Source organism: Heterocephalus glaber, unplaced genomic scaffold, assembly GCF_053883595.1.
Source record: "Heterocephalus glaber isolate CG9 unplaced genomic scaffold, H.glaber_assembly_v1.0 deba00000768, whole genome shotgun sequence".
NCBI lineage: Eukaryota > Metazoa > Chordata > Mammalia > Rodentia > Bathyergidae > Heterocephalus > Heterocephalus glaber.
In genome coordinates, this window is record NW_028258162.1 from 9,806,340 (window position 1) to 9,825,345 (window position 19,006).

General features: G+C 41.6%; 1 protein-coding gene across 3 annotated transcripts in view; it reads left to right on the forward strand.

Annotated features, from left to right (window-relative positions):
* Nucleotides 1-19,006, forward strand: part of Kiaa1217 (KIAA1217 ortholog) — a 744,735-nt gene that overhangs the window by 259,801 nt on the left and 465,928 nt on the right. For all 3 annotated transcript variants that reach the window (XM_087207135.1, XM_087207139.1, XM_087207140.1), the window contains exon 4: nucleotides 10,947-11,092. The gene's annotated coding sequence lies outside the window, so the exon portion shown is untranslated. The remainder of the gene's footprint in view (nucleotides 1-10,946; nucleotides 11,093-19,006) is intronic.

Below are 19,006 nucleotides of genomic sequence, written 5' to 3' on the forward strand. Positions count from 1 at the left end.
CTCACGACCTGCCTGCCCCAGGAAAATCCTATCTTGCTTTTTAAGACACACATCCATGGCTCCTGACGCCAAACAATGACCTTTTTGTTGACATGTGACAGCAGGGCAAAGGGTGTGGATATGTAGGAGTTTAGGGGCTGCAGATTGACTGGGTAACTGAGGTCCAGGAACATCTGTTTCCTAGGAAACTTCTGTGCTGAGGTTAGAAGACCTGACACATGGGCCTGTTGAGGCTCCTAGGTTGAAATCTTAACATCCTCCTTGTAAGCAGCTTGCCTTTCTCCTTGCTACCCAGCTCAAGATTTGCAAAAAGAAGACGGAGACGAAATCTGGAAGTTGGGGACAATAAATTTTAATACTCTAAACTCAATCTTTTCTTGAAGGCGTTGCCGTGGAAACCTGGGTCTTGCCTGAGTTTGACCGCGACTTTGATGGAAGTTTGAGAGTACCGTCAAGCATGACACCACCAGGGGGCAGTGTAAAGCCATGTCTGCTACTCATCATTTTAGCCCTGACCAAAATCAAAATCATGCCACACAACACTTTTTGTCCTTTTACAAGGACACCATTTAAACTTTAAAGCTATAGAAACATTTAGTAAATCCAAAAGCATCGTTAAGTGAAGGCTGGATTTTCTCTTCATAACCATTACTGAATTCAGCTTTCCTCGGAGCCAGTCATCATTTATTTTCTTGTCGGAAACCATTATTCAATAGTTTCAAGATTTGAAATAAGAATGCATTATTTACCGTCATGTAATAATATCCCTGTCTTAAGCTGTAAAATGGAAAACTTGCTTTCCTGAGTCTTTTAAAACTTTGCTTCCAACCTCTGATATTAAAATTTTAAAGAGCCCAAGAGCAGCAGAGGCAGATTCACACTCAGATTGATTAGTTTTGTTCTGCTTTTGTGTCAGATGTTGACCTGGAAGCCAGGGTTGCAGAGACGGGCCCTGCCCTCGGGGAGCTTATAGCCTCCTAGGGGACCCCACAAAATGACACAGGAGCCAGTTCCCTAGCACTCGGTATGCTTAGAATGCTGATCTTAGCTTTCAGAAAAAAAAAATAGTCAAGTTGGAAAATGACAGAATCATTTTGAAAGCAAGCACAGTTTAGGAAACCTCATGTGTTCATAATCTCAGGATCTGGGGTAAAACCCTTCTGGAAAATGTCCTACTTTATCAGTTGCATTGTGGCCAATTACGGCATGCTGTGTGTATGTGTCCATACAGAACACAGTTGGGGCAGATGGCTTCCTCATTATTAAGAGAGCATTTTTCCTTTCCCGGAGTTTTCATAATTTCCTAAGTAATGTTTTCTCAGGGCAATTTTGCAGCTAATATGATACATGGGAATGGATACAGATTGGATGGTAACATATACAGTGCTGAGAAGTTCAGCAGTGCACTGAGTTTTCAAATGGAAGCAGTAATAAAATAATGTCACTGGGTTGCAAACCAGGCACTGGCTTCTTGTCCAGTGTGTCTTGATGCTAATTAATATAATTAATAGCAAAATGGAGCTCTTACTTTTTGGTGAGGTTAAGCTTAAGGTTGACCATGCTCAGCACAAGGTAGAGAATTAAGAACTCTGAATCCCAGTCCCTGGTCTATTGTTGACTTTGGGAACGTCATTTAACCTCTTGTTTCTTATTTCTCTTGAGTAAAATGAAAGTTATAAAATGGTCCATCTTGCTGGGATGCTATGAGTCATGTCGCAAATGATGGAAACACACTTTGTAGATGCAAATTGGAATTGAAGTGCTGAGCTAACCCTTAGAAAAAGGGCACAGATCCTGTGTCACAGAGAAGGAGCCCTCTGCCTCTCCTCCTGCCTTCATCGTTCGATTACATCCAGAAACTCCAAGGCCATGTCCAGCCCTCCTTGCCTGTAAGCAAAGGGGAGACATAATTACTACACAGGCACTGAGAAAGCTTCTCATCTTTATCTTTTTGCAGAAGTAGGGAAAGGCGAACTGAGATGATCATAACTGAGCTTTAATCCACCCTTGCTAGCCTGAGACTGATGGCAGGGTGTAGGATTTGGGGAGCACAGGGGCAGCATGGATTTGTTGCACATGAAGGAGACGGTTTCTTCATGTCGGAAGAAGAGCGTGGCACCAGCATCTCTTGGTGGTTTCTTTTCACTCAACAGTGATCATGAAAGTAGGCACCTGGCCACTAATTCTCAGAGTAGCCAGGCAGTAAATATTTGTTGAAAGAATCGTGGGGGGAAATCAGCTGGTTTAGGTGAAACTGCTAAACCAGAGTATTTTTAAAAGTGCATTTCCTGTGCAAATCTGAGACGTGAGATAATCACAAAATGACAGGAACTAGTATGAATCAAGTTTTATCAATTTATATGTAAAAATTTAATACATTCAGAAGAATGGGATTTCATAAAAATGAATTTTATCCTTGATCATGGTTGTTTTTAGCAGTCATGTTTTTCATCGAGTCTCAGTGCCCAGGGTACGGAAGAGCCGAGAGACGTGTTGCTTTAAACTTTTGCTGTGCAATTTCCAACTATGCCTCACTGACTCACACAGGAAAAGGTAACTTCCATGAGGCAGACTTCATTTTTGTTTACTCTTAAGCATCTGAGACATTTTAAAATGTAGAGGTAGAAAGAAAAGATGCAAATGCCTTCAAAACCCACTGCAACTTCTTAGAAGCCCAGTGCTACCTGAGAATTCAAAACCAGAAAAGCTTCGTGATCTAACCTCTCCCACAGGTGACTCCCAAGTCCCTCTTACAAATAATTCACACTTGGATTTCTGTATTTGTTCTTTCAGAGTTCTTTAAGGAGGATTTAACCATTGCTCAATAATCTACCAACTCACAGGAACCTCTGCTATGAAAGCAAATGGAACTGGGTATTATTTTTGCAAGAAGAATTATAATGTCCCTGGTAAACTAATGTTCCCAAAGAAACCCATAGTCCAAGGGAAAAACCAATGACCACTCAAAAGAAAATATCAGTTTAAAGCCATTTTGAAAAAGAAATGCTTTATTTTTTAAAACTTGCTTGGATCTATATTAATTAAAGAACTTTGTTAATGATTTTTCCTAATTACTCTGGCTAACTCATAATTGATGAAAAAAGTACATTGTGAAAACTGCTCTGAAATGTAAGTTGCTCTCCCGTGCAAGTAATTTGTTCAGGGAGCTCATTTTTATTACACAAATAATTTATGATAGATTGTCATAAGGGAGGGTCTCAAGCTGGACAGCCGTAAGATAATATTCCCTATGTGAAGGCTTCTCTGTCTTGACAACTCATTCTATTCCTTGGACTTAGAACACCTGCTCTACATCTGACTCCAGATGTACAGATTCAGCATGTCCAGGTCTCCGACTGCACGGTGACATTTTGGTAGCATTCTGCCCATGGATGGAATTGAAGGCTGTGGGCATCCATGGCCATGTATTGTCCTCTAGGGTCCCTATTTCTCTAGCCTTGTTTCTATTTTCTATTTTCTCTTCCAGTGCCAAATGGATTATATGTGAGAAATTGGGAATGGTGGAGGATGGAAGAAGGACAGACCTTCTAGAAACTTACTTCCAGAAACCTGGGGTAGTTTCTCTTTGGGAACACTGGCTTATTTTGTTCATTGTTCTCTGAAGCCAGAAGGCTAGGGGAGGAGGTCGGTTTGTTTTCTAAAACCAATCTCTCTCCCTGTATTCTGGACTCCATTCATAATGACCCCAGGAACTTCTTCTCAACTATTTTCCATTTTAGTCTCTATTTCAGCATTCTCCTTTGCTTTCAAACAAAAGTAAATTCATTTACATTTGAAAAGGAAAGAAAAAAGACACAAAAAAAGAGATTTCCTCTTAGCAAAGTCATCAAACATCTTCTTTCCTTGGTCCTTTTATTTCTTTGTGATCCATTTCCTGGCTTTTATGTACTTTTCAGTCTGGCCATATCCCTGAAATATCTTTATTTCTAAAATTTTAATTCAATAAAAATCAAACTTTAATACAGAATTTAAAAAAAGCCAAGAGATTAATCACTCTTCAGATCTTCGGTCAGCAGGGCCCCTGCACTTCCCCCAGAGGATGTTCCTAGGACCTTGCTGTCTCCTACTTGTACACGTCCCTGATGCCAATGGGAGTCCAGGGGAGGCTGGTTGGGGATAGCAGCTCTATGCCTGGAATAACTCCCCACTCTATACACAAAGCCCTGGGGTCAACAGCCAGAGAAAATTGTGTATCAGAACCAGTCTTACGGCATTTTCTGGAGTTCTTCAGTGTTTCAACCCCGTTTGATACAGTTACAATCGGTTTCCCCTGATGCTGTGTTCTAAATTGAATTCTAAACAACAGGGGAGAATTAGCTGGAGGAAATGGATACATATAAACGGTTTCCAGGATCCTGTAGATTAACAATCAGTGAAAGGCCTTCCTATTACACTGAAAATAGTTTTATTCTGTGAGCAAAAACACAAGCATGATTCTAACGAAGAAAGATTATTGATTTAAAAGCAATTGGAAGCTGAATGCAAGTTCCAGGTTTGATGTTTGGCTATGGTTATTTATTTAGACTCTGGAAATATTTCCAAGAGGAAAAGAAGCCACTGATACAGTTACAGTGGGATAGGCAGTATATTTAGGTATCCATTTAAATATTCAAAATTGTCATAAGGGAGGAGCCCCTCCCTTATGACAGGATAGTTTTAGGTTTATATTTTTGAGAATAGCTCTATCACTAAAATAACAATATATTATGTTTCCTGGGATTTTTCTACTTTCCTTCTGTCCACTAATATTAAGCAGTTGATAAAATGAGGCCATATTGCATCTCAAAATGAGAATACAGAAAGTGCATTGCATCGTTGCAGGTGTATTTGGTGGCGGTGCTTTGTATAGTCCGTTGGTTAATCTGAATAGGAAGATTTAAAGAAGGAGGCTGTGTCTTTGTTGCAGGGAATATTCTCCACTACAGGAAACTGAAGCTGACCTGAGCTAGGAGACTGGGGCCTCAGCGCTTTAACTTAGACCACAGATAGAACCAGGCAGCCTCTGATCCTGAAGGGCCAGGTGAGCAGGGTGCTGGTCACCCATCGCTTGCTGCCAGACTCACCCACACTGTGGCCACTGCTGCTTCTATTCTCATTGTCTGAGTCAGTCCCACAAGGTGGAACCTGTGTTGCCTACCTAGATGCTGGCTGCAAGAGATGCTGAAAAGTTCTGGAGTTTGGCAAGGGAAAACCTGAGAAGGGTCTTGCCTCCCAGTGTCCTTAGATTAGGGGGTGAAGGGCCAGGTTCTCTGTCTGATGCAGACGAGAATGTCCAGTTATGGAAAGTAATATCACATGGTGGGTCATCCTCCAATCTTCATTACAGAGGGGGAAATGCATTAGAATCCCTGCCTGATAAAAATTCCATGTGCCCTCTACCTATTTATTAAGATTACGATAGTGCTCCCAGCAGCACTGCTGTAAGCATGGTTAATGTCTTACAGTAATCTCTGGCATTGTGTACTCTTTAAATCCAACTCGGTAGAAGTATATCTTCATGCAGTTAGCATCAGACATGGAGGGAGGCAACAGATACATTGTAGGTAGGATGTCCTTTCTGTGCCATGTGGGGCTTCATCAGCCCTCAAGCAGTAAGATACATAGGGTATTGCCGCTTTTATTGTCAAGGTGAGAATATTTTAATTGAAGTGTTGCCCTGTGTATAACTCAATGAATGTAGGTCATATGATGTAATATATTCACAATCTTGGGTGTAATAAGTGGAGTGACTCACGTACTATTTTCACGAACCTGTTCATTCATATGCCTGGCCTGCTTAGCATCTTAGTGACTCTCAGAAGCAGCCATTCATTGAATACTCATTGAATGAATGAAGGACCTAAGGGATAAGGGTTACTCCTGGTGTGAGATCCGCAAAGTGAACACACACAGGCCCTGTCAGGAAGAGTTCCCATTCTCGTGGAGAAGATAAAAACCAAACATTTTAATATGCTATATAAGAAGATGCTAGTATGTGTTGATTCCTTACTGGAAGCGAGGCAGTCTAATACTAAGTAGTTCTCAAATAGTTATTTGATTATTAATGCCACTAAGTTGTATGTGTGTATCTGTATCACCGTCATCATCATTTCCATTTCATAGATGAGGAAAACGGCTGTGAGAGGGTAACTGGCTTGCTCAGGGCTGCCTTAGATGTGGAAAGTGCTGGAGGAAGATTCAGGAGGACACCAGGAAGGGCGCTTTTTGCCAGGAGTTCCTGAGGGCAGGAAGTGGAAGTTGGGCTGAGCGAAGAGAACGCCTCATTCAAACCCAGCCATGCCATCCAGTCCGCACACTCCAGGCCACTACTTTCTACTGAACTCTAGCAAAGGGGAGCTGGCTGTGGCTTTGCAGAGCCAAAGCTGCCTTCCAGAGTTCTCAGGACTTTGCAGGCAGACCCTGGCCATTCCAGACAGAGAGTCACGGAGAGCAGCCTCAAGTCCGGCGAGCATTATCGAATAAATAATTGCAAGTCCTCTAGCCGTGACTTAAGCACTGAATCCTTGTGAGGAAGGAATGTGGCAGGAGATGAGTCAAGAATTTGATGGGCCACAGTCGCTTGGTCCTCTGTGAGGCATGGGGGTGGTGACCCCAACCATGAGGAAGTCAGAGGGGTCTCTGAGAGCAGATTTGGGGCTCAGGCTGCAGCACCAAGGCCCTCTGTCCACCCGCACTCTGCAGCTCCCTCACAATCCCTTCCATTTCCTTCTTGAGCTCTTTTCTGCCAGCTCAGATGTGGGTCCACCAGGGCTGGGCAAGGTCAGCCCCAGGCCTCAGTCGCATCTTTATGCAGACTGCCCTCCCTTGACCACTGAGGGGCTGTCGGGCCAATCCAAGAGCTTGCATCTCTCCTCCTTGACGGGGACTGTTCTTACTGTTCCGGTCCCCCACGCCACCTCCCCCTTCCCCGGGCTGTCCTGGAACAGCCGCTGGATTCAGCCTCATGCATCACCCTTACTTCACACTGAACCAGCAGTGACTAGCAAGGCATCAAAGCACTTGTTGATAGGAACTATGTGAACGGAAGTCCCCGCCCTTGTACTCTTCAGATAGTATTCCTTCAGCTCTGAATATCATGCCTTATTCCACCTTTGGGAGGAATCTCAGCTTGCATCCTTGCCTGTCTACCTAGTTTATGCATCCTGGTTGGATTTCTCAAAGGAGAAAATCTGACCAGTAGCCAGTGGATCAGAGGAAGAAATTCTGCCTCAAAAAGAGGCAAACATCACTGTTGCTTTTCTCTTAAATACTGTGCTGTCATGAGAAAACCCCCGATGGTCACTGTGTTACCTTGAGTCGCAGGATGCTTCTGTAATTCTGCTACTGTAGTAAAACTTTATACATTCAGACTCTGGCTTTCATAGTCCTTTTATTTCAAAGTCTTTGACTTTTAAGTATTTTAGAGTTTAGCTGATTTGATGTTACTATTTACAAAATAAACTCTCTTCCTAAATCTTACAAATTGCGGGCCAGGGATTTAGCTCAGTGGTTTCACTGCCTGCTGTGCAAGCACAAGGACCCGAGTTCAATCCCCGGTAAAAAAAAAAAAAAAAAATCTTACAAATTGGATGGAATATTCAAACTATTTGGCCTTTTATTTTATTCAAAGATAAGATTTTTCAGGTTAAATGAGGTATTTTCAACATACTCATTTACTATTTAACAACTTCAGACAAATTCCAAATGTCCTTATTTAGTCACCATAACAGCATTAAAAGCTTCTACTTGACCATTTTTAATAGTATACCTGAGGCTATTCTGAATGAAAGAAATAAAACTGTATTTGGAAATATATTTTTTCAATTACATCCCCTCCTGCAATTAATCTGAATTTTCCAGACTTGACCCTAGAGAATTTTATTTACTACAAAGATAATCAAGCACTGATTATTATCAATACTTCCCAATAAGTGATCAGCAAGTAATTTAAAGTGTGTTTGCCTGTTTTGTTGTTGCGATACTTATAGTACATGCACACAATTTATCTGCTTTCTCAAATAAAATTTTGTAATACTGCTCTTCTCTTCACCTTCTCGCAAACAGGCAGTGGAAGGGCAGGAAGGGGAAGGAGCAAAGAGTAGAGGAGAGAGGAGCTGAAAAACAGTAATACAAGTGTTTGGGACAAAAACAGAACTGGACAAATTCAGAGGGCGTGTAGGGTCATGAGCCACCAACCTGAGGCAGTTGGGAGCCTCCTGCGTATCAGGAGAAGCAAGAATGGGAAGGCAGACAGCAAGACTCCAGGAAAAGGGAAGGCGGGTGAGACCAGCTTAGGACTCTTGTCCCGAGGAGTAAATTCATGGAGAGTTGCAAACTGACTAATAGAAAAACATGGTGGATGTTGAGAGAGTGGGCTGTGGAGCTAAGCATACTTGCCTTTGCGTCAGGCTCTGCCACTTACGATGTGCTTTTGGACAGTGTGTTTAACGTTGATGAGTCTCAGTGTGTTCGTCTGCACACTGGTGCTAACAGTGCCCAGCTGCTAGGATTGTTATGAGGACTATGCGATAACGTGTGCTAAATGATGCTTGACACTCCATCTGGTTATTGTCTCTTTCCTGATACATATTTTTCACTTTCCTTCTCCAGTTAGTTAGAATTCACTGGAATTGACCCACATAAGCTTCACTACAAAGAAATCCAAGCAGTGGGTTATTTTTATTCCAATAATAATTTGAAGCCATCCAATACATATGTTTAAAACATTTTATTAAGCAAAATAATCACTCCTCTACCTGGTCAAGGGTTTATGTCAGTGGAAGGATCCCAGACACTGAAGTCAGGTCAGCCTAGATTCAAATCCTGGGTACATTCCTCAGCAGAAATATCATTTTTAAAATGTCCCTTGAAGGCCCATGTAGTATGGTTTGGTCCCGAGCCTGTGGTGTTGTTGGGGTGGGGTGGGACTTCTAGGAGGTGGGGCCGGGTAGGAGGAAGTCAGGTCATTGGGGGGGGCCCTTGAACGGGACAGTGGAACCCCGGCCCTGCCTCTGTCTCTTTCTCTCTTTGACCCTGGCCGCTGTGAAGTGGACAGACCTCCTTCAGCACACACGCCCGTCTTGGTATGCTGTGCTGCCACAAGTCCACAGCAAATGTCCACCCACTGAAACCTCCAACACTAACAACAAACCAAACAAAACCTTTTCTCTTCATAAATTGATTATCTCAGGCATATTCCCACAGTACTAAAAAGCTGACTAATACAGATTTCCTTGGTAGTGATGTGGGAGCAAGTCATCTACCTTTTTAGGGAGTTGTTAGGATTAAAAGTGAAAACAATTCATTTAGGATGTTATCTAATTAAAATTGCCAGCTAGTTGGGATAGTGATTTCCAGTTTTCAGCATGTCCAGTTTTCTGATGTCATTAATTGGCCAGGGGAGGTCAGTGAGTAAAGGAAATGGTGTTAACGTGTGTTAAATAAAGGAAGTACCCAGAGAAGGCAAGAATTTTCACAATGTCTTATAATGAAGTGGCCGTAGAGTCAACCCTGAATATAGATTAACAAAGCCGCGGGGTCTGTTCTTGGCTTTTCAAGCCCTTGTAGCTTTACTTTATTGGTTAATAAGCTACATCTAGAAACTAAACGTCTTCCCCGGAGCCATAGACTACAGGTTTCCTGACATCTGAGCTGCTCCTCCACTCTGGGTTATGTACAGTTTCCAGTGGACCACTTCAATGCCAGCTGATACCAAAGAAGATTTTTAGAAATAAATATGATAGCATATGCAACTAGCTAAAGTCAGCACAAGAAAAAAATGTAAACTGCAGAACCAATATTTTAGGAGTTTTATAATATGGCTTTTCAGTATCAAAACTCAACAATGGGTTTGCAACATATGTGTTTGATGCCCTTTGTTTTTCATAATTTCATCTACCATTTTCTTTCCACTCAAGATGTATTTCTCTGGATCCTAAAAGGAATTTATAGGAAAAAACTTCTACTGGGGGAAATGTTGTTCAAAGAGTTGTCCTACTGTGTGTGCATCCGGTTCATTGACTTCAACGACTCCCCCGAGCTTCTAGTAGCATACAAACCTGCTGGTAGGGCTGGGGATTTAGCTCAGTGGTTTCACCACCTGCTCCGCAAGCACAAGGACCCGAGTTCGATCCTCGGTACCAAGAAAATAAACCCAAAAAAACAAATCTGCTGGCAGTAGGAGAAAATTGCAAGATCAATTTCAGTTTTCTGAGGCTCCTGGACCCCCTTTCTACAGGAAAGGTGCCTTTCATCCTCATCTATAAATTCAACATCAGTAGGCATCTGTAATTTCAAATCTTAGACAGAAACCTTTGTGTTGGAAAACTCATGTTCACCAGCATCCAGCCTCAGCACCTGTCCATCTCCTGGGCCATTTCCCATTTGGCCTGGATGATGGAATCCAGGTGTCTATCTATGTGCGGCATGCTCTCTGAGGGACACAGCCATGGCAGCTGTCCCTAGCTCCCTGACAAAGGGAATGGTGAAGTTGGAGAGTGTCCAGCTCTTCATTCGGGCTCTCTGGTTCTCAGCTGGCTGCTCTTTTTTTTTTTTTTTGGTACCGGGGATCGAACTCGGGGCCTTGCGCTTGCGCAGCAGGCAGTGAAACCACTGAGCTAAATCCCTGGCCCCCAGCTGGCTCCTCTTGATTCCATTCCACCCTCAACTCTAGAAGCCCACTCTTATTTTCGTGGTTGATCCAGTTTAATGTGTTTACCCTCCTTTGTGGTGTCTAACTAATGTTTTGGGGGAAACGAGAGGTTAAATCTTCCAACTTTGAGTAACTATATGAAAGTCTGCATGAGATGACAGTGCATCCTGGTGTGCATGTCAGATAGGCACTTTATTATTAACTCTTCCTGTGTGTTTTAATCATCATAGGTTTCTCATTACTCAGTTAGCAGTTACATGGTAAAAACAATTACTTTGGTATTTGTGTTTTACAGATGGAGATGCTGGGTCCTGAATGTGTAGCTGATCACACTGTGGCCTGGACACAGAGTTGGAACCACAATCCAGAGTCCCTGGGTTTTGCCTGCAAAGGGCTGTGCTGCTTATCCGTGGAGCCCTTCTTCTCCTTGTTTTCATTTAGGTAAGTCCTACCTTCTTATTAAATCATGAGAGCCATTGTCTTGAAAATGGATGAATTATAAGTTAAAGGTCCATCTATGGATGCTAGCTTCTTGTAATTCCTTCTTTGAGCCCAGTAGACCAAAATGTCTGAGTTCAAATGTGTGATTGTTCTGAGTGCCACTGTTTTATTCTTTCAGCCCTTCTTCCTTTGATCTTGCAGGCAGGGTCAATGGCCTATGTGTTACTTTTCGGGCCATGTATTATGCTCATTTACATGCTTTTCTTGGTGCTCCAGCTCTGGTTTGAAGCCATCAAAACAACAGCATGCTCAAAGATGTGAATTCTAGCAAACAATATAGGGACCTTGGTAGGTATCTGGTGACTATTTCTGTGTCTATGGAGTGAATAGAAAGAATCAAAACTAAGTCTTTTTTAGGCCTACCCACTTGTTTGACTTTGATTAACCTCAGGGTCCCACAAAAGTAGCAAAATGAATTAGCCAGTTTGACCAAGGTCCTTTTGGTTGGCCTGGGTCAGCCCACTCAGGTGTCCTTGAGTGTCTGGGATAGTGAGATGCCTCTGTGAGCCCCCAGTTTTAGCTGCATTCATGCAACCTACTTTTTTTTAAATTTTTTTAAAATTTATTTTGGTACTGGGGATTGAACTCGGGACCTTGTGCTTCCGAGGCAGGCAGTGGAACCACTGAGCTAAATCCCTGGCCCTATGCAACCTACATTTTGGTCATAAATCCACCTGTTCAGTATTTTACACTAAATAAACGCTATATCCATTTTGAGTTTTCACCCATTACTGCAGTCCTCAGACAGCCTTTTCCAGTCTGACACCAAGTTATAAAATTTTGACATTTGCTTTGGAGGAAGATAGCAAAGTAAATAGACAGATCTTTCCATGGTGCCCTCTTTATTCAACTTAGCTTTTCATTGGGCCAGCTGTGTGGATCAGTACTTAGCCACATCACCGAGCTCCTGAGAGTAGAAGGGTCAAAGATATCATGGTTGGGGAATCACCAGTAGGAAACCATTAAACTCAGCTTCAGCAATGTAGGGACCGAGAATTCATAGCTTCCACGTCTACAACAGCCATGAGACAGGCAGTCCATTGCATAACGGCAAGAGCCAGGTTTGCAAAATCGCTTCAAAACTCAAAGAACAAAAGAAGGGTGTTTTCCTCCCTGTAAAGCTCCATGTTGATGCAAGTCCATCAGATGAAGGCAGGCATGTGAACTCTGGATCTTGTGCAGCTGAAGCATGGAGTGGTAGGTCCTGTTTACGCTCTGCCAGAAGCCGATGGGCCTCAGAAAGGGAGTTCCAGAGTTCTCTTCACTCCCAATGATTTATTCTGATTTCCCTTTGCAGCATATGGATTCTATTTTCTGCTGTCTTTATAAATACTGTTGTGACTGTCTCTGCCAGGCCAGCTACCTTTATTACTCCAGGGAGAAGGCAGAGAGCGGACATTCCTAGTCTCCACCCCATTAGACACTGCTGCAAGAGGAGGGAGCACATTTGCCAGTCAAGATGATGTGTGTATTTGAATCTTTAAAGAGCCAGGCTAAACTTAGAATCAGGGGCTCCCATAAATAACCTGCACCCCTCTCTCTTTGTGTGGTTAGGGCTGGAATGCCTTTCTCTTTTGAGTTGTACAAGCAACAAGAGATCAAAGAGTCAAGCATTTATAGATGTGTAGTTCATTACAGAGGCACCCCTCTCAGTGGGAGGATTCTAGCAAAAGCACTAATAATTCTCTCTGTGACTATTTTGTTCCATGCACTGAAGTTAGAGGGCACTGAAAGAACCTGCAACCACTTTAATAACTTTTTTTAAAAGTAAAGATGAAAATTCACTTTCAAAGCAGAATTAAAACTCAACTGGCATCTTTTTAGGGTGTAGAATGTGGTAGGAGGGAAGAGGAAGTAAACAAATGGACCGGTTACCGCAAGGAATGTGGTTCAAGAAGAATAATAGAAGGTGGAACAGTATCCTGTGTAATTTACTTACTCTTGGGTAAGCATTATAGGCAGCCTTTGATAAGCAGAGCAGAACATACTCAGGGATTTTTCTTTAAGCCTAAACTTATAATGTAGCTGAAAAACAGGCTTTGAACTAGTTTGCTGGAATGTAAAGAAGAAATGGATTTCAAATTATAGCATTGGTGATCTCACAATCTCAGGATTGCAGGTGATCACTATGCTACAAAATAATAACTACCATTTAGCCCACTTCTGCTGCGTGCCACATGCAGTGCAGTGTGTGTGGTATCATTTAATCCTCACAGCCATGCACACGGAGAACATACTGTTAGCCCTATCTCACACACAGGACTCCACAGACTGGAAGTACTTTGCTCAAGGTCACACAGTCATTCAAGGGTAAGCTCAGGACTTGAACTGTGTCCTGGAATGAAGCAGAAATGGCCACCATTTGGCCTGCAGTGAATACTTCTGGCTTCTGCCTCCTTTGCAAGCTTATGTTATAGAAGTTGTTGGAGCTCTTGTGTTTTCTGAGCCTGGGAGCTTTGCCCTCAAGAAGCTATCACAATCTGTGACTGCAGTTACTCGGGCTGAACTAAATCATGTCCAAGTATAGCTTCCCTGCCTTTCTGTTGCCTGCACTCTCTCTCTCTCTGGTTTGTAGAATTAGAGGCTATGGAAAAGTGTCCACTAGGAACCATTCCCAGAATTCATAAGAAGAAGGCATGTAGAGGAAATAGTTTGTCAGGTCTGTTGCCCGTTTCAGGGGCAATCAAGGACCTCAAGATATTAATCATGTATATCTACATGGGTGTCTTGTCTCTGCAGTTGTCTGTGGTCTGTCAGACATAATCATTAGTGTCCTGTACACTACATTTCATACTTGAGGGCCTTGCATGATGTTGGAGACTGACGTCTTGTCGAAGAACACCCGTCAGAGCTTGATCAGTTATAGAAATAGCTGAAGAAATATTTCCTCAAATGTTTTATTTTAACTGGAATCACGTTTGAGTTTGCCATTCTTTAGGGTGCTTTAACTTTAATAAAAGCTGAACTGTATGAGCCTCTAAAAATGGCACACAGTAGAGTACAAAGAGCTCAAGGATTGGGGTGAGTAAAGTCTCAGTGACTGTGTAATCTCTGGGAGCTTTTGTCCTTGTCACAGATAAAACCTGAATCACAGGACGTCACAGATCAAATGATTAAGATGATTGGAAGGCTGTGGGTCTCTACAGATGTTACCTTCTTTCTGTTCTCAGGATTGCTACCTTTTATTCAACCCATCACTTCATCTTGCTTTTTTTAAAAAAAAGCTTAAAAGATCAGAAATAGAACCAAAGATCCAATCAATTCTTTTTTTTTTTTTTTTTACTGACTTAATAGCCATTGAAAGCGTCATCGAAATCCTGTGGTTCTTCCTCCCTCCAAGTTTTCCTGAAAGATTTCACACTTGCAGTGTGAGGAATTGTGAGTCAGCCTTCTCCAACCCTGACTTTAAGAACTGCAGAAATCAGGTGCCAGGCAGCACATATGTTCTTAGCTCCCTGAGAAGAAGAAAACACATTTGCTGAAAAGCAAAGAAAACTTTTTAAACTGATTGAGTTGTAATAAAGACCTTTTGCATTTTGCTAACTTCTTTTTCTCTCTGGTGCCTGAGAATTTTCTGGCCCTGGACAGGTTCTCAGGCTAGGCAGACAGTGTCATCCTGAATATTCCCTTTGTGGGTTAGGCTCCAGCTAGCCATGAAGGAGGGGCACAGGAAGTGTAGAATGACCAAAAAGTGGAACTGTGATCCGGAAATAAGAAATCAACAGCATCCACCACCACAGTGTACAACTTCGTTCTGTCCTGAAGGTCCTGTAACTTCTGATGCAGCTGGTAATGAACTACAACCTGTGCTCCCTTGAAGACACATGGTCTTTAGCAGGCTAGATCACTGGCCAAGTTATAGAGCTACTGAGCCTGACAGAAATGAATGCCTAAGCCTGTAATAGCTGCATTTCGTTTACATGGATTACATTATACAGGGGACCCCTGGAATGTTGGAAAGGTGTTTTCTTCTAGAAAATGGTCTTCAACAAAGCATAGAAAGAGCCACCCAGTGCCCTAAAAGGGCAGATGGCTGGCAAGTGGTATCGCCTCCGTTTTAACATTGTAAAAATCAAATTCAATGACTGGAAAAATGAAATCCAACTTAGCGCTCTATTTGAGAAATCTTAAATTCAATTCATGACGTTTTGACCTTCTTCAGCTTTTACTGATGCTGTTCTGTTCCTCGGTAATTGGTATTTGGTTGTTCTTGAGGATTGTCGGTCTGGGTGTTTTTATTTTTATTCATTCAGTTGTGTAAGTAAAAACTAATGTGCTAGAATAACCATGGCATCTTCAGCCACAAAGACAAAGGCTTTTCTAACCAGCGTTTCTCCCGTAACACCTGGGCATAAGTTTCGTGTGGGTTTTCTCTCCTCAAGTACCTAGTGGCATGATTCCCTGTTCAGAAGCAATTGACAGTGACATTTCATTTGAGCAGGAAGAAAATTTTTTCTACTTTTAACCAAACCCAAAGGCAACTTGAAAAACACTTTGAAAGCTGATTTCCATTCCTCGGTCTAAAGCAGACCCAAAGTACCACACAGGCAGGTGCTGCTTGTGGCAACTCTGCTGAGTCCTTGTGAAACGGATTATGTTGACTTTCTGAGGCGATCTCAGGATGTGTCCATACAAAGGAGTACAAAACAGTGGTTTTTTAAATTCCACAGAAATGGGATAAATCTTACGAAGAAAACCAAATCAGGTAAACCTAGAATTTGGGCTTTGTGTCAAACCTTGCGATTTAAAATCCCTGGTCATTCCTCCAGAGCCCCCGATACAGACATCTATAATCCCATCCACGTCAGCACAGCGACCCCGCCCCATGGCGTGCTTCATCCCCCTAAAAGGGAGCCAAGAGGCAAAAACTCAGAGCCCCAGTTTGCATAAAACTCTTGCACGAACAAAGAGAAGGCAGCAGAAAAGGAATTCCTGGGTCATAGATTATCAGTTTCTGATGCTAAGATGGAAGTCTCTTCCTTCAGGATGAGGGTAAAAACTCTCCCTTGTGCCTTTGAATAAGGGCATTATTCCCCTAAATACAATACTGAACTCTGTTTAGTCGTAGGAATACTGGAGACTCCTGATTAAGGCCAGGAGAACCCCATTATGATGAACTATGATTTAGAAGTACTCTGTAGAGATAAGAGAAGCCAAAACTTTAAACAGAGCTTTAAGAAAAACTGACACGTCATCTGAATTAAATGGTCACTGACTTCCTCATGCTTCAGTCAATAGAAAATATACCTTTTAAAAGAAATGTTTTCTGCCATTGGTTATGTTCTAACCCGTAACACTTGTATGATTTAAATACTGTTGATCCTTCCCTGTTTGTGAATAAACATACTCACTAAAACTTATTTTGAATCCCAAATCAGTACTAATGGTGCTTTTGCAGTCATTCATAGATGAGCTCAAAGTGATGATGAATTTGAATTACCCCAAAGTGCACTGTAAATGTGTGTTCTTTTCATGGTCTATCGAGTGCCATGTCTTCCATATTTTTGTATTTTCCCATGTTCATTGCTCATTTCACTGTTTAAAATGGTGCCCAAGCTTAGTACTGAACTTCTGTCCAGTGTACTAATGTATAACGGGGCTATAACATGCTTAATAGAGAAAACAGCTAAGTCACCTTCATTCAGATCTTAATTATAGTGATTTGGGTTGGGAGGTTGATGTTAATGAGTCAACAATAGGTATTAAGGGGCCAGGGATTTGCAAACACAAGGTCCCAAATTCGATCCCCGGTACCAAAAAAAAAGGTATTAAATAAGTTATCTTTATATATATAAATGTAGATATATATAAATGTAGATAGATATAGAACAAGGTTATATACTGATTATATGACTTAACAATGCCACCAGGAGCAAGTTAGAACTGAACCCTCTGTTTCCCCCAGCGTCAATGATGCGTCATGTACCAATTTGCCGTTCATATCAATGCTGTAGAATATAACCACGGTGGCTAATGAGAATCAACTGCATTTGATCAGAAGCTCTGTGGCATCTGAGTATTTGAGTAGCTCTGCTGTGTGTATATAATCTCCAGTTATCCTCTCAAGGTAACGCAGAAGCAACTTGCTTTGTTCAGGATACAGCTTCAGATGACTTAGGTGTGAGACTGGATGAGAATCCCATGAATCTCACACTTCAGGCAGAGAAGGGGAAGCTAGTACTGGAATGTGGATAAAGAGGGAAACTGGGTCCTATGCTATGGGAAGGCTGCCACAGGAGAGAGGTGAAGAAGTTGGAGAGGAAACTGAAAGCAGACGGGGAAGTGACTTTAAGCCAGATAATTCTACTAATCATAGGGTATATCACTGCCTGAGCACATTCAACATTATTTCCCCATGGCAAATTAAGTGTGCACATTGTCATCTGTTGTACTTTCTCTACAGACAGTGAAATACCAATGCATTCTGCAAAGCTTAATGGCATCATTTTATGTGACTTGTGTCTGTTTTCCCTCCATATAAAGGTCACATAAGGTGATGATTCTTTGTCTCATGCCTATCCTAAACAGTTTGACTTTTGATAAATAATATCTGTAGAAATGTACCTTTTACACCAGGGGCTCTTGCATACAATTAAGTCAATGAAGTTCAATAATTTACTTAATATACTATGGCCAGAAAGAGTTTCACTTGCGAAAACAGGAAAACCTGTGTGTTCTCTTACTCATGCATAAGGTAATTTGTTTTATAGGCAAAAATAGAGTTTACAGTTTGAAATAATCAAACCATTGCTTTAAACAGTGTAGGAGAAAGTATACACTTCAGAAATAATTGCTTGTTTACACACATGTGCTTGTTGGAAATAATAGACTGAAATGAGGGCTCCTCTATCATTAGTCTGTTAAGTGAAGAAATTGGAAAGTATATACAGGGACCCAAAGCATCAGAAAGAATTTCCCATAATGCCACGTGCACATGATAAATTGTACCATTTTGCCACATAATGGTATATTAGATCAATACAGCATCTGACTCATGAGCTTAAGTTAGAAGTCTCAAATCTGGTGGAAAAGTATTTTTTAGCTTCCCAGAAAAGATTCTCAAGACTTTAGAAAATATAAGTGTTTGTGAAATATGGCCAAGTTATATCTTTACACATGAAAAATGTACTATTTTTTTTAGGAGTTTGAATATTGTTTTGTAAAGAGCTTTTAAAAGCAATATTTAAACCACACTGAACTTTTGTTAATGCATAATATTCATACGTCATACTTTTTTGAAAATTAAACAAAATAAAGTCCATAAAACAAAAATTGATACAATTTCTTCAATGAACTTTAGCTGAGACAAGCCTTCAATTGGACAGTTTTTTCTTATTCTTTTTTCCCCCCACTTTTCTGGTTTTTGTGTTTGTTTTGTTTCAGTTTTTCTTCGTTTGTTCTTGTTTTTATATGAGTGTGAACATGCTTTCCAGTATTTTTGTTGTTGTTGTTCTATTCTGTCCTTGTTTTTATTTCTTCCTTCTCTCTTTCCCTCCTGTCTTCTTCACCAGTTTCATAAAGTGTGCATAATCTTCCTTTGGCGGAGACCCCTGTAGTCAGGTTCCAGTACCTACCTGCCTTGTGAGCAATGCAGGCCTGAGAAAAAGAATGCATAAGACAGAACTAAAAGAGAGAGAAACCGGGGACTCCAGGATGACCAATGCTGGTGCAACCGACAAAGGGCCTGGCCAGTCCCAGGCACTGACTTGTACTGGCAATCAGTTGGGGTAAAGGCGATGTGTGGTTTCTATGGAAATTAATGTAAACAAGGCTCAGAAAGGACACGACCAAACATTCTCGAATTAGGAACAGAATAGACCAAATATACGATTGTAATTGGAATATTGTCCTTCT